The following is a 13,575-nucleotide window of genomic DNA, read 5'->3' as shown; positions in this document are numbered from 1 at the left end:
GCTCAGTGAACTGCAGGCCCAATGAACAAAGTCGTTTTCAATGAGAAAAACCAGTAGAAAATACACCGATCCTGCCAAGGGCTACTCCCCAGTCTCTCTGCTCTGAGAAGGTGCTGGACACTGAGCTGTGGACACAGAGCTTTTGCAGACCACATGCCAGAGTGGGATTTGGAGGGACTGGATTTGGGGAGGCCCCTGGGTGACTTCGTTTAGCCTCCCTGGGCTTTGGGTGTCTCTGAGAAGGGGACAGAGCCCTCACCTTGCCGAGCTTGCAAGCTCCGGCCTAAGGCTGAGATGGAGAGCAGGCAGACGTCCTGTGAAGCTGGATTCCAGCTGCCCACCGCCCGGCTGGCCTGGACAGACGCCCCAGCCGTCTGCACAACTGTGTGGGAGGCCGCGGCTCCACTTCCCTGCCCAGGCACCTGTGTTAGTTTTGCACAGAAAACCCCCTTTTCCCTTGCAGGACCACTGTCCTCTCGGCCTGGTGTCAGGAATCACCTGACCAGCTCTCCAGGGCACGTGCCACGTGCCAAGTGAACCTTCCACATCAACCCACTTGACCCTCCCAGGACCTAGGGGAACCTGCCCAAGCCCCACAGCTGGTAAGCAGAGCGGGGACCTCCCTCAGGGGCCTGACTCGGGTCCGAGCTCTTCCTTCCCCAGAAAAAGCGCTGCCAAGCCCCTGCCCTGTCCCCACAGCTGAAAAACACAGGGTCGTTCACCTGGAATTGCAAAGCACGCCCAGGCCACCTGGGTAAACTTCCCAAGTTCCCAGCTGTTGTCACCACATCTGGCTGTGTTTGGAGGTGAGGCGACTAAGTCAAAACGAGGTCATGAGAGTGAGCCCGGTCCAGCAGGGCCAGTGCCCCCCAAGAGATCAGGACGCAGACACACAGAGGCGACCGACAAGCCACGGAGGGAGGCCTCTTAAGAAACCAGCCCTGTCACGCTTTGGCCACAGAATTCCAGCCTCCAGAACCGTGAGAAAATAAGCCTGGCCCAGATGGTGCTGCGGTGGCCCGAGTTGAGCCACGTCCACAAGAGGCAGGGCAGGCGAAGCCTCGTCCCTCCCGTCCTGTTTGGGAACATCGGCTCCCACGGCCTCCACCGTGCCGAGGGCCTGAGCCTGCCCGGCAGCCCCCGGATGTGCCGCTCACGCACTGGTTTCTGGACTCCCACCTTCCTCTCCTGCCAGTTCCTCTCCAGCTTTGTCTCATAAATGCCACTGGCGATGTCCAGGCTGGAGAGCTCCAGCGGCCATGCCCTGTCCCTGCCGGCTGTCCTGCAGCCTCCATCACGCCAAGGGGAGCTGTCGCCAGCCTCCCAGAGTTACAAGCGACACCTTGTTACACGCCGAGTTTCCCCTCCACACCACCTCCACCTCAAAGCCACACTGGTCCCCCCAGAAGCAGAGCCCAGGGACATAGGACGTCCCTCTCCTCTGCCGTTCAGGACCCCAAACAACGGACCTCGTCTCCCACCCCTGAATCTTAGCCGAGCCCGCGCTCCTGGCTCCTGGCAGCCTCCCTCTCCAATCTCTTTGTACCTTCCAGACCCCCATCCTGTTTCTTACCCCAACTCAACCCACCTGGGACGTCTCAGCTCAGGTTCCACCTTCATCACAAGCCCCTCCGACTTTTGTGCCTTAGTGGACTGGTCACTTCCCACCCTACGACTCAGTTATTTTTCTACTGTTTTCTTTTTCTTCTTTCTTTCTGTGGTGCTGGAGTTGAACCTGAGGCCTTGCACACGTGAGGTAAGTCCTCTACGTAGGAGCAGGAGGTTCGGTAACCCTCTCCCTCCCCAAGGGAAAACCAGATGTCAGTCATCTGGTCCTTGGAATTCCCAATTAGCCAATTTCTCTTTTCTATTTGAATCACAAAGACTTGACAAAATTGTTTCCAATATTTAGCTTGAAATTCCCTCCACCAACAGGAACCGAGCCTCCAGGGTCACCAGCTCGCCGTTCCTTCCACGGTGCTAACCGCACCGAGTGCAGGGGAGACGCAGAGGGTTCTGGTTGCAGAGGCCACTCTGCATTCACTGTGGCAGGTACAACGCTGGACAGGGGCTGCCAGGGCCCACTGAGGCCACAGACTTGAGCTCCGTCAGGGAGCCCTGGGTCTACTACAGTGGACATTATCCAAGGCGGAGCTATTGATGGTGGGAGGGGCGGCTTAATTTTATACTCATGCTTTGAACTACCGCCTCTTGATTAAAGGGGTTTCAAGCTCTGTAGAAACAGAAGGCACACTAACTCATTGTCATAGAATTTTCCAGAAAAGATTTCTGCTTAAACTTCATCTATGTGGAAAATTCAATTAACCAAAAAAACACCTTTTTCTGGTATTGAAGATTTAATATTTGTCAACCTACATTTTTAGAAAATGCACTTTAAGTGTATAAATTATTTAAAACTACATAAAAATAAACATGAAGCCAGGTACAGCAGTGCACACTTGTAATCTCAGTGACTCGGGAGGTTGAGGCAGGAGGATTGCAAGTTTGAGGCCAGCCTCTGCAGTTTAGTGAGGTCCTGCCTCAAAATCAAAAGTGCTGGGGACGTAGCTCAGTGGTAGAGTACCCTGGGTTCAATCCCCACTATCCCCCACCTGGCGCACACCTTCAGGAACCAAAAGGTAGCCCTTTCCACATTAATACACATTAGCCCTTTCAATGTCCCACCAGCAGGACAGAACTAGGCTCCAGTGCTCTGAGCTGGGTGGGCAGTGGCAGGTCCTCCCAGAGGCCACATTTCACCCGCCGTGACTCCTGGGAGCACAGAGGTTTAAAACAGCTCTGCTGGCTTTGGCTTTTGAATATAATGATGGGAGGAGCAGTCTGAAGGCCGGTTCTGTGTGCAGCACGGCACAAGTGGTGGCCTGCTGCTTCCCGCTCCCCAGTACTGTGACCCCGCTGCCCATCATATGGGTAGCTGGACTCCCCAAATTCACAATCTTGTTTGGCGTGGTGATGACAGGCCTCAAACTAACAACTCAAAATCCCCGACGACTTCGTTTCTGAAAGTTATTTGTATTCAGACCAGACTTAAAACACAGGGAGACTGGCCAGGGGGGTGGCACACACCTCTAACCCAGTCACTCAGGAGGCTGAGGCAGGAGGATTACAAGGTCAAGACAGGCCTGGGCAACTCAGTGAGGCCCCATCTGAAAAGGAAAAAAAAAAAAAAAAAAGGACTGGGGTTGTAACTCAGTGGTAAAATGATTGCTGAGCATGTGGGAGACCCTGGGTCTTACCCCTGGCACTGCAGGGGAAAAAAGAGGGTGTTTTTCAGAAGGAAAGAAACAGCCCTGTACACACCACGCCTAAGATCAGAGCATGGACTGCCAATGGGGTGAGTCCATGTCAGAGCCTGATGCAGTCAACCTACCTGACAACGCTGACAACTCTATTTGCCTGTTTAACTACGGACAGGAAAGGCAGGTGCTACAGTGACAGCCCCGCTCTTTCACTTTCTTGGCAGTGTGCTTTGAAACACTTTCACTGGTTTCCAGGTAGCACAGGAAGACTGCAGAAGTCTCTGTGCAAGCTGGCTTCGGACCACTGATGTCCATGAGCCAGCCCCTCAACAACCACTAACAATAAGGGAGTTGATGAGTTACGCTTTTTAAACTCAGGTTTGTCATCAGAGGAGTCTAAAGGTGACCTCTACCTGTGGCTGGGCACCCGGCTCCCTGCACCCTCCCACTCCCTGCTCTAGCTGTGTGGTATGGTGAGACACTTAATCCCATCTTAGTTGGTCTTGCTGCTGCTCCCTCCCTAGGTGGAGTGATGGCTCCAAGAGACAATCAAGGCCATGCCTCGGCCTATTCCCCGAGAGAGAGGTCTGGTGGGTGGCCACCCAGCCCCTAAGGAGTCTGCCCCTGACTTCTGGTTCTTGTACAATTCCTGCCTGAGAGAACATAGGCTAGTTCAGTGCCTGCCTTCAAATAATCAGAGGAAACAATGAGACAATACTTCTGAGATTAGGTCATAAAAAGACTGCGACTTCCATCAACCCTTCACATCAGGGCACTGGCATACATCACTGGAATTATTACCTTTGCACAGACCTTTTAAAATTTGTGAACCATCCTAATGATGTACCTTACAGCAAAAGGACCCAGTGCAGACCAACTGCATTCAGTTGTCACGTCCTTAGTTTCCTTTAGTCTGGAAGAATTCCTCCATCTTTAACAATCATGATCTGCTAAAGAGCTTCAGGCTATTCATTTCATTGAATATCCCTGAATTTGGTATGGTCAGATAGTGCCTCCTAATTAAGATTCATTACTTTAATCATGGCACATGATTTCAATTTGTCTCCTTATTGATGATGTTCATTCTGATCACACCATAAAGGTGATGACAGTCTTCTGCACAGTGAAGTTTCCCTCTCCACTTTTCTAGCTGATAGGAGGTACTTTGAGACAATGCAAATACCTCATTCCCCATCAAACTTGCCCCTTGTTCATTCACTCACGTATATGTGTGTGGACCACAGTTTCCTATTATATCCAAAGCTATCCCTTTTTTTTTGATGCTCAAACTGTCCTCAATTTGGATAGATGGGGCTCACTCCAGCAGGCTTCTCTGTCCCCTTGACCCATTCTATGAGCACTCTCCCTGCTTTCTAGCTTAAGATGTTCTGGGCTTGCCTTGGTCTTTTATGTCCCAGCCCTGCGACCAGTTATTTCTCTAATGAGCCCTTATTCCCCTTAGTGAAAAATGGTATTTAGAAGCCAATATCTGGGAGTGAGGTGCACCCATTGCTATTGGGGTGCATATGCCCCCACCTTCCTCAATAGAATATGTCTACACCAACACATTTACAACTGTGTTTACTTCTATATTGAAAACCACAAGTTTACACCAATGCACTCAACCCAAACCACATCACAGGATTCATTCCAGTTTTCTTCATTCTGTATTTGTCACACTGTTTTCCGACGCGGGGACACCTGGCTCCCATGAGCTTCAGCGCACTAACTGACCCTTCCACATGTAATGAATTTCCAACCTCAGTCGCCTCCCCCTCCGCCGCCTGGGCTGTACCTCCCCACAGGAAGAAAGCCTACTTGCCCTACGCAGGCTCAGACGCTCTACAGGTTCTAGGAAAAAAGCACAGACTCCCTCCGCATACGAGAAGAGCTGCAAAGTCACACTGCATGGGCATACGTGTAAGGGGCCGGGAAGAATCTGCGGCCATTTGTGCCATCCAATGCTTCTGTTTCACAACTAGCGGATGCTTTCCATTCTCAAGTCCCCTCATGAGAAAAAAAAAAAAACGGTTGAAATTCCAGCCATACGGTCACATTCAAAGGAGCAGGATGGAGGAAGGGCAGGTGACCAACCAGGCCTACTCCCAGTTGAATCGGGCTCCTTTTCAGTCTCTCCCCGGAAGTCCCACACACATCTGCTCACCTCTCTTGTTCACCACATTTAGGCACATGGGTCACTGAATAAAATGGGATCAAGAACTAAGAAAGGGAAGGGATATTTGGTGGCAGCTAAGAATTTCTGCTACTCCCATTTTTTTTTTTTTTTTTTTTTTTAATATTTACTGGCCAACATCCTGCATCGCAGGCTACTAAAGACCTCAGACAAGTCTCTGAAAGTGGTCTGGTTCCTCACCCATCTCTAGGGGGCTGAAGTCCCAAGAAATGTTACCCTGAGTGCCCAGACACTCTTAGAAAGGCTTCAGTGGCTCTCAGATGCTACACCACTACTTCTTTGTTCACGCGGAAGTCCCCTATGTGAGAGAATGTTGTGTTGGCTCCCCAGGAGCTTATGGAGTCTCCAAGAAAACCACCCCTCTAAGGACAGTTTTTAGCCCTTTACCTGTGTGAAACAGTGCTGGAGCAGCTCCAGAGCCAGCCCCAAGCGCCATGGCACTGAAGACCCAGGGGCAAGGTGCAATGGCACTGGTCTTAGCTCCCTGACAAACCAAAGGAAGGAAGGGAAAATACTAAGGCAGTGGAGGGTGACCTCAGAAACGTGGGACTCAGCACATGGGGACCACCCTTTAAAGCAGGGAGATTCATTCTGCAAAACCTCCCAGGAGCAGGCCTTGGCCATGCAGTTTGGATAAACTCTTCTATAATGCTCTCCCTGCAAGCAAAAGGCAAAGGGTTGCTATTTCATACAAAGATATTATGAAAGTTTTTCTAAGTTATTATAAACACTGCACTTTTATGATATTGTTCCAATCTCCTTCAGATTGCAGCTGCTTGGTGCTACTCCCGGCAGCAGGAGCCAGTGTGGTGTATGCAGAACACACAACCTGAAGGAGGTGTACTGCACTTCACAGTTAGCCAAGCCCTGCCACCTTTGTGCCCTTGTTCAAAGATTTTCATCTCTGAACATTAGTTACAGCACTGAGAACCAGGACAAATAATGCCCACCTTGAGGACCAACGTGTGGAGGTAAGGTATAGGCGCATTCTGGCTTACAGGGGATTTTAAGAACTATCAGTCTCCTTCTGAGAGAAGGATAAACCACAGAATTATAAGGGATAAATATTAGTGTGCATCACAGATTCAGAGCCTAGTATATTGTTGGGTCCAATAAATATTCCTTTTTAGCTTTTTACTTTTTTTTTTTTTTTTTAATGCTGGGGATTGAACCCAGGGCCTCCCATATGCCAGGCAAATGCCCTGCCACTGAGCTACACCCCCAGTCCTGGTTCCTTTCAAAATTACTCATCCATACAAAAATCCATATACCAATTATTTAGTATGGTTGACTAATGTTCTTTATAACGAATTTTAACTAAATGCACAGGAAAATTATATAGGCCCTTCTCTGCACTAACAAACATGGTATGACGTGGCTTCCCACATTTCCTGCAGCACTATTCACAACAGCCAAGCAATGGAAGCCACCCAAGGAAATTCTGCCACAGTATGAATGAACTGTGAGGACATGATGTTAAGTGAAATAAGCCAGTCACAAATGGACAAACAGTGCATGATTTTACTTAAGTGAGGTATCTCAAATAGATTTATGGAGACAACAGACGGGACAGTAGTTACCAGGGGCTGGGAGAAGAGGGGAATGAGGAGCTACTGTACAGACCTGCAGTTCTGCAAGAAGAAAAAGTTCTGCAACTGGATAACAGCAAAGATGGCACGATAATGTGAAGACACGTAACACTACTTGGTCACTTAAAATTTGCCAAGATGGTAAGTTTTATTATGCCTTTTTTCTACTACTAAAAAATACTGTTTTTGAATGATGTAACTTTTAAACATTTAAATAATAATGCAGAGTCATCATATGATTCATGTGAACTGTGCTGCAATAGATCCATGCAGTTTCTGCCCAGAGCTGAATCCCATCACACTCCAGGAAGTATTCTAGAACCTGCCCTCTTGAATAATTACTTGGGATTAGGGTACAGATTCCAAGGGAAAGAAATGAAATTTGGCATCGTACTACACAATATTTGTGAACATCAGAGAATTAAAGGACATTAAATCTTAAAAAAAAAAAAAAAAAAAAAAAAAAACTTTAGCAATTACATGTTGAAGTTGAAGAAAGTGAAATATGGACTTGAAACTGAATGATTTACCTGAGATCACCCAGGTAGTAATCACAAGAGTGGGGAAGAAAAACTATCTCCTAGCCTGCTCTAGGATTCTTGGGACAGGGCAGTGCTAGGTTGTTCTTGACTGTGAACCGCACTGTTTAATACGCTGCCGCCAGGGGGCAGCAGGTGTATTATTCTGGTATTCTAAAACCCCTGGATTAAAGACCCCATGTGTTAGGGCTGGGGAGATAGCTCAGCTGGTAAAGTGCTTGCCTTGCAAGCACAAGGCCCTGAGTTTGATCCCCAGTACCGCCAAAAAAAAAAAAGACCCTAGGTTCAATCCCCAGTACTGCAAAAAAAGACCTCATGTGTTCCCATTGTCCCTTCCTCCCACCCTCTAGGTATATATGACTTTATTAAAAAATTTCAACAAGCATATCACTTAAAGATGATTCAAAAACAACTTTAAACCAGGTGTTGTGGTGCACACATACAATCCCAGCAACCAGGGAAGCTGAGACAGGAGGATGGCAAGTTCAAGGCCAGTCTTAGCAAACTTAGCAAGGTCTTGAGAAACTTAGCGAGACCCTGTTTCAAAATGAAAAATAAAAAGGGTTGGGGATGTGGCTCTGTGGTTAAGAGTACTTGGGTTAAATCCCCAGTACCAAAATAAATAACTTTAAACAAAACAAAGACTTAGGTCCCCTGGAGGTAACATCTTTAGTAATCCTTCACTGCTCCTGACATTTTCTAGCCCTAATTAATATGTTAGTGTTTAACCAAAAGTTACTTGACTGCAGCAGTCCATCCCTTTCTTCAACACTTTGAACCACATCTTCCTAGTTCTTGGTCTCTAAGGCTTCCAACCACAACTACCTCAAATACACACTGGCTTTCTGCCCTCCATCTTCCTTCCTGTGTCCTCTCAGCTTTTTTCTTTCTAACATCCCTCAGTTAGAAAGGAAGGCGTGTCAACAGGTCTGACCCTCCAGCACCATTTTGGAAGCAAAGGAGGAAGAATCAAGTCCCAGAGAAAAACCTCTATGCCACCCTTCTTCCAGATAGTTAATGGGACCCTCTAACCCCTAGGTTTTAAAATTGCCACCAGCTGGAAGCCTGACGCACAGAGGCTAAGGGGTGAGGCTTGAATTTACAGACAGGGCCTCCTTCAGCAATGACGCTGTGTCTGGAGACTTTCACGGTTTCATCTGGTGGGAGGAGTGACTGAGGACTGAGATTAAGGGTGCATTTTGAGGGTTGGGGATGCGGCTCACTGGTAGAGCACTTGTCAAGTATGCATGAGGCCCTGGGCTCTATCCCTAGTACCGCAAATCAAACAACAACAACAACAAAAGTGCATTTTGGTAACTAACTCAGGAGACAACTCCACACTTTGAAGTTAACAGTGACCAGTGACCAGTCCCTGAATCACCTGAAGGGGGAGGCACAGGATAGGGAAAGTCAAAGGGTCTCCTTCCTTATGCTGGCCATGATTTTGTAAGGAAAGAGGTGGTCAAATGCAAGCTTTGACTTCTGTTTCAGAAGCACGGTGAGGTCCGTTGTTTCAAACTAACAGTGTTCACTATAGTTAAAAGTGAAACGAAATGACTTGCCATGTGCATTCAATTTGCTGTCAGGTAATTAACTGTTCACCCATCAACCTAATCTAGCATGAAACCAGTGGCAAAAACAAACACGGCACAATTGGCCACTAGCCGAACAAGACATGGCGCGTGTGATGAACTGATCACTGCAAAACACACATCCAGATATTATCATCTCGCACTCCTCTGCCAAGTGTGATCTCTCAACTGGTGAGATTTAAGAGACTCTAGTCTGTAAAACATTCTGGTTTTAATTAATGTTTCAATATAGAATATTTACCATATTTAAATGTAGAAAATCATCAGAAAAATCAAATAACAAATATATAAAATAAATGTAATGCTGTAATTTATTCAAGGTTAAATATATTCTTTTATAATCTCAAAAACCTGAAATCAGATAATTAACAAAAAATACACACATCTATTAGGATGGCTAAAAAAAAAAAAAAAAAAAAAAAATCAACGGAACAAACAAAAACCCGGAAACCCCAAACCAAACCCAAAGCTGATAATATGAAGTGCTGACAAGGTCGTGGAGCAACTGGAACTCCCTCGTCACTGTTAGTGGGAGCACAAGGAGGCAGAGCCACTCTGGACAGTTTCCTATAAAACTAAGTCCAGCAATGTCTTATAAAAGTAAAGCATCACTTACCAGCAATTGTACTCCTAGGGAGTCACCCTAGAAAGACAAGATTTTCTTCAAACAAAAGCCTACATACAAGTGTTTGCAGCAGCTCTCTTCATAATCACTGGAAGCTGTAAATAATCCAGACATCCTCTCACAGTGGATGGGCACGCACCATGGATGTACAGACCACAGCATCAAAAAAGGATGCCCACACGGACGAGTGGTAAAGGCACTGTCTGAGTGATGGAAGCCAGTCTCAGTGGTTGCATGCTGTAAAGTCCACTTACATGACATTCAAGAGAGGGCAAAATTTATAAGGATGTAGAAGAGATGACTGGTCACCAGGGAGGGTGCGACTAGGAAGGGCAGAAGGAGGGAGGTCTTCTGGATGTTCTGGGGATGGAAGTGTTCTGGGGAGCTGGGTTGTAAAGATGGTTACAAGAACCTACACATTTAAAACCCAAAAAGGTCAATTTTCCTGTACATAAATTTAAACGATATACCCACATATTATTAATGCAACTACTCTGAAACAGAAGTAAAAAGTAGAAGAGCACTTGGAATTGAACTAAATCAGTGCCCGACATACATTTACTAATAACAGGCACCTGAGATGTAGAAGCAAGCTTGAGGAATGGGCTCTTCCCAGCTCCAATCAGAAGAAGCTGCCTGCGCAGACCTTATTCTTACAAAACCAGTGAACTACAAATACCATATTAGATATCATGGGATTTTTGTTCATTAATAGTTAGGATTTTAGGTATGTAAGAAGAATCTTTTAAATAAAATTCCTACTGCAACATTTGGGGATGAAATGACATGATTTATAGCATTTGCTTCAAAATCCTCCAGAAGCAAACAAAACTCCAAAACACAAACCCGCCTGTAAGCCACGCTGGTCCCAGATGCGTGTGGCTGGTGAGGGAGAGGTTTTACACTCCACTTTTAAGGTCTTGGCAATGTTCATAGTAAAAGGCAGAGGGAGAGGGAAGGAGAGGGGAGGGGAGGGGAGGGGAGGGCAGGGGAGGAAAAAAAAAAAAAAGGAGGAGGAGGAGGGTCCCCTACCTGAAGGTGTCTCTGCAGGAGCAACCTCCTTGTTAAGCATGAAGGCCAGGAATGATATTTCCCCGGTCTTTCTTCATCAAGGGTTTATCATTTACACTGCCACAACTAAAATAAAAGACTAGAAAGGGAAACAGATGTTTTCTAAGGGGCCTGTGGATCACAAAGTTGACCTCGAAAACCATTCACTGGTAAAGAGATACCGGAACTTATGAGGCCACAGAGAAATCTCCAAACACAAAACCTGCTTTTTTTCTGTGGGGGGTTCCAATCCCAAACAATGCCAGTGGCAAACTTCTCTAGACACAAGTGTGTCACAGGTGACTTTGTTAAGAAATATTCTTCAAAAGCTACATGATAAAAACACTTTTGCCACCGTGACACGTTGTATATCCCTTACCTGAAACATGCAGGACCAGAAGTGTTTCAGAGTTCAGTTTTTTCAGATTTGAGGATATTTGCATGGACTTTACGGGGTGAGCATTCCTGATCTGTAAATATGAAATCCAAAATGCTCTGAAATCTGATACTTTGTCACTCAAAAAGTTTCAGATTTTGGAACATTTCCAGTTTCTGGATTAGAGTCATTCAAACCTGTATATTGATATCTGGGTCAATGGAATTTGTATGTGTTCAGTTTGCCAGTCAGCACAGATGGAAAGTGACCATAGAGACTAGAGAAACCAGCAGGTAACACCTTCTGGAAAGTTCTTGCAGTCAATATAGCCACAGTGTGTCACAGCTGACCTCAGGGCCTGGGACCCAGCATACCTAGCTACCTGGCCTCTGCTGTAAGAGCTTGTTGCTCTTGACTCTTCACATAACTGTCACACTGACAGTGACCTGGTTTTTCCAACTACTCCTAGGAATGTGGCCCAACGGTCCTCTGTTCTTTAATCAGGTGGACTGTTTCCCTCTCATGAGTTTGTATTAGGCTTTCATGAACTACACCTAACTTTACAGAAAGTGAAATTGAGGGAGAAAGAGTCTTCAAAGTAGGCAGCTGTGATTACCACCCCAAATGATTACATGAGGAGGGTGAAGGCTTATTAATCAGAGTCCCCAGTCCAGCAGCGGGCTAGTATGCAAAAACCACTAATCGCCTAAGGGAAACGATCACAAACTTTAAACAGGCAAAACAGCTGCTGCAGAGCGCTTGCTCCCAAGAAGATGAGCAAGTCCACCTGGCCCTTCTCCCCTCCTGGTGCTTTCACCCTCCTGTCCTTCTACCATGGGACGATGCAGCAAGAAGGCCCAAGCCAGATGCAGCACCGCCATCTTGGACTTCTAGCCTCCAGAACTGTAAGAAATAAATCTCTATTCTTTACAAATTACCCAGCTCAGGTATTCTGTCACAACAGCACAAAATGGACGAAGACACCCTCGTACCAATGCGGAGGCAGGAGAGGCCTGAAGGGCTAGAGCACACGGGCCACCTCAGTGTAGAGTGGAGGTGCAGACAGGCCTTGAGGACAGGGCAGCTAGCATTGAAGTGTCTGCCACCAAATGCCTGGGGAGCCACTCTGACCCTGGGGTGGCTGCTGTGCTGCAAAGAGAAGCAGAGAGAATAAAGGCCCCCCCAAAAGGTCCATGTCTGATCCTCAGAACTGAGCGTATTCCCTCATCCAGCAAAGGCACCTTGAACATGTGGTTAAGTGAAGGACCTGAGATGAGATCACCCTGGAGATCTGGATGGGCCTTAAATCCAGTGGGAACTGTCCTTATGAGAAAGGAGAGGGCCATGTGATGACGGGACAGACACGGGAGCAAGGCAGCCGTGAGCCAAGGGGCACCTAGAGCCACCACCGGCCAGCAGAGGCAAGGAGGGATTTTCCCATAGCACTTCCGGAGGGAGTACAGGCCTGCCCACACCTGGATTTCTGATTCTGAATCTCTGTGAACTGGGAGAGAATAAATTTGTTGTTTTAAGTCTCCCGGTTTGGGGTAATTTGTGATGGAAAACCTATGAAACTAATATGGTTATTCAGTAGCTCTTTCCTGTATGAGTCAAGAGGGTCAGGAGAGGCCAGCCGGGCTTCTGGTTCAGCACGTCATGATGGGCAAGGTACTAAGAGAGGAGAATTGTGGGGAGCTTTGGACTCTCCACCCTGTAGATGGACAGGTAAAATACTCTCAAGGTGGCAGCATCTCTTTTTATCCTGCCTATTCAGCCATTTCGCCACTAATATCTGTAAAAACTGTAAGTTCGAGACCATGGGCCTTTATGAACCCAGCACCCCCAGTGCTAAGTCATTGTGCCTCATGGTCCTGTGTGAAAAACACCTATAAAAACTGAAATTGAGCAAGTTTCCTATAAACTTTCATTCGTTTTTATAGATGTCCTACATAGAGGATGATGCGACATCAGGGGTTAAGCAGAGAACTGCTTAAGAAATAGCTGCTGAATATGAGCAAATAGGACCAAGGTGGGCTTTCCCCCAGCATTCTCTCTTTTGTAAAGAAAACGTGTTTATTATGAAAAGCTGAACATACACAAAACTAGTATAATGACATAATTAATGATTCCTCAACTACACATCTCCAAACCGCAACACTTACCAGCAACGGCCTCGTTTTAATGCCAACGTTTGTGTTTTGGTCAGTTTTTTTGCTGCTGTGACTAAAAGATCTGACAGGCACAATTAAGAGGAAAGGTTTATTTGAGGGCTCATGGCTTTAGAGATCCTACTCCATAGAAGGCTATCTCCATCCCTTGGTGCTCTAGGTGAGGTTGAACATCATGGCGG

At 46.8% G+C, this 13,575-nt stretch overlaps 1 protein-coding gene across 2 annotated transcripts in view; it reads right to left on the bottom strand.

Annotated features, from left to right (window-relative positions):
• Ggact (gamma-glutamylamine cyclotransferase) overlaps positions 1-13,575 on the bottom strand; it is a 38,588-nt gene that overhangs the window by 21,246 nt on the left and 3,767 nt on the right. The window lies entirely within an intron of this gene.

Source organism: Sciurus carolinensis, chromosome 5 (assembly GCF_902686445.1).
Source record: "Sciurus carolinensis chromosome 5, mSciCar1.2, whole genome shotgun sequence".
Lineage (NCBI taxonomy): Eukaryota > Metazoa > Chordata > Mammalia > Rodentia > Sciuridae > Sciurus > Sciurus carolinensis.
This window is presented reverse-complemented; position numbering and strand designations above follow the sequence as displayed.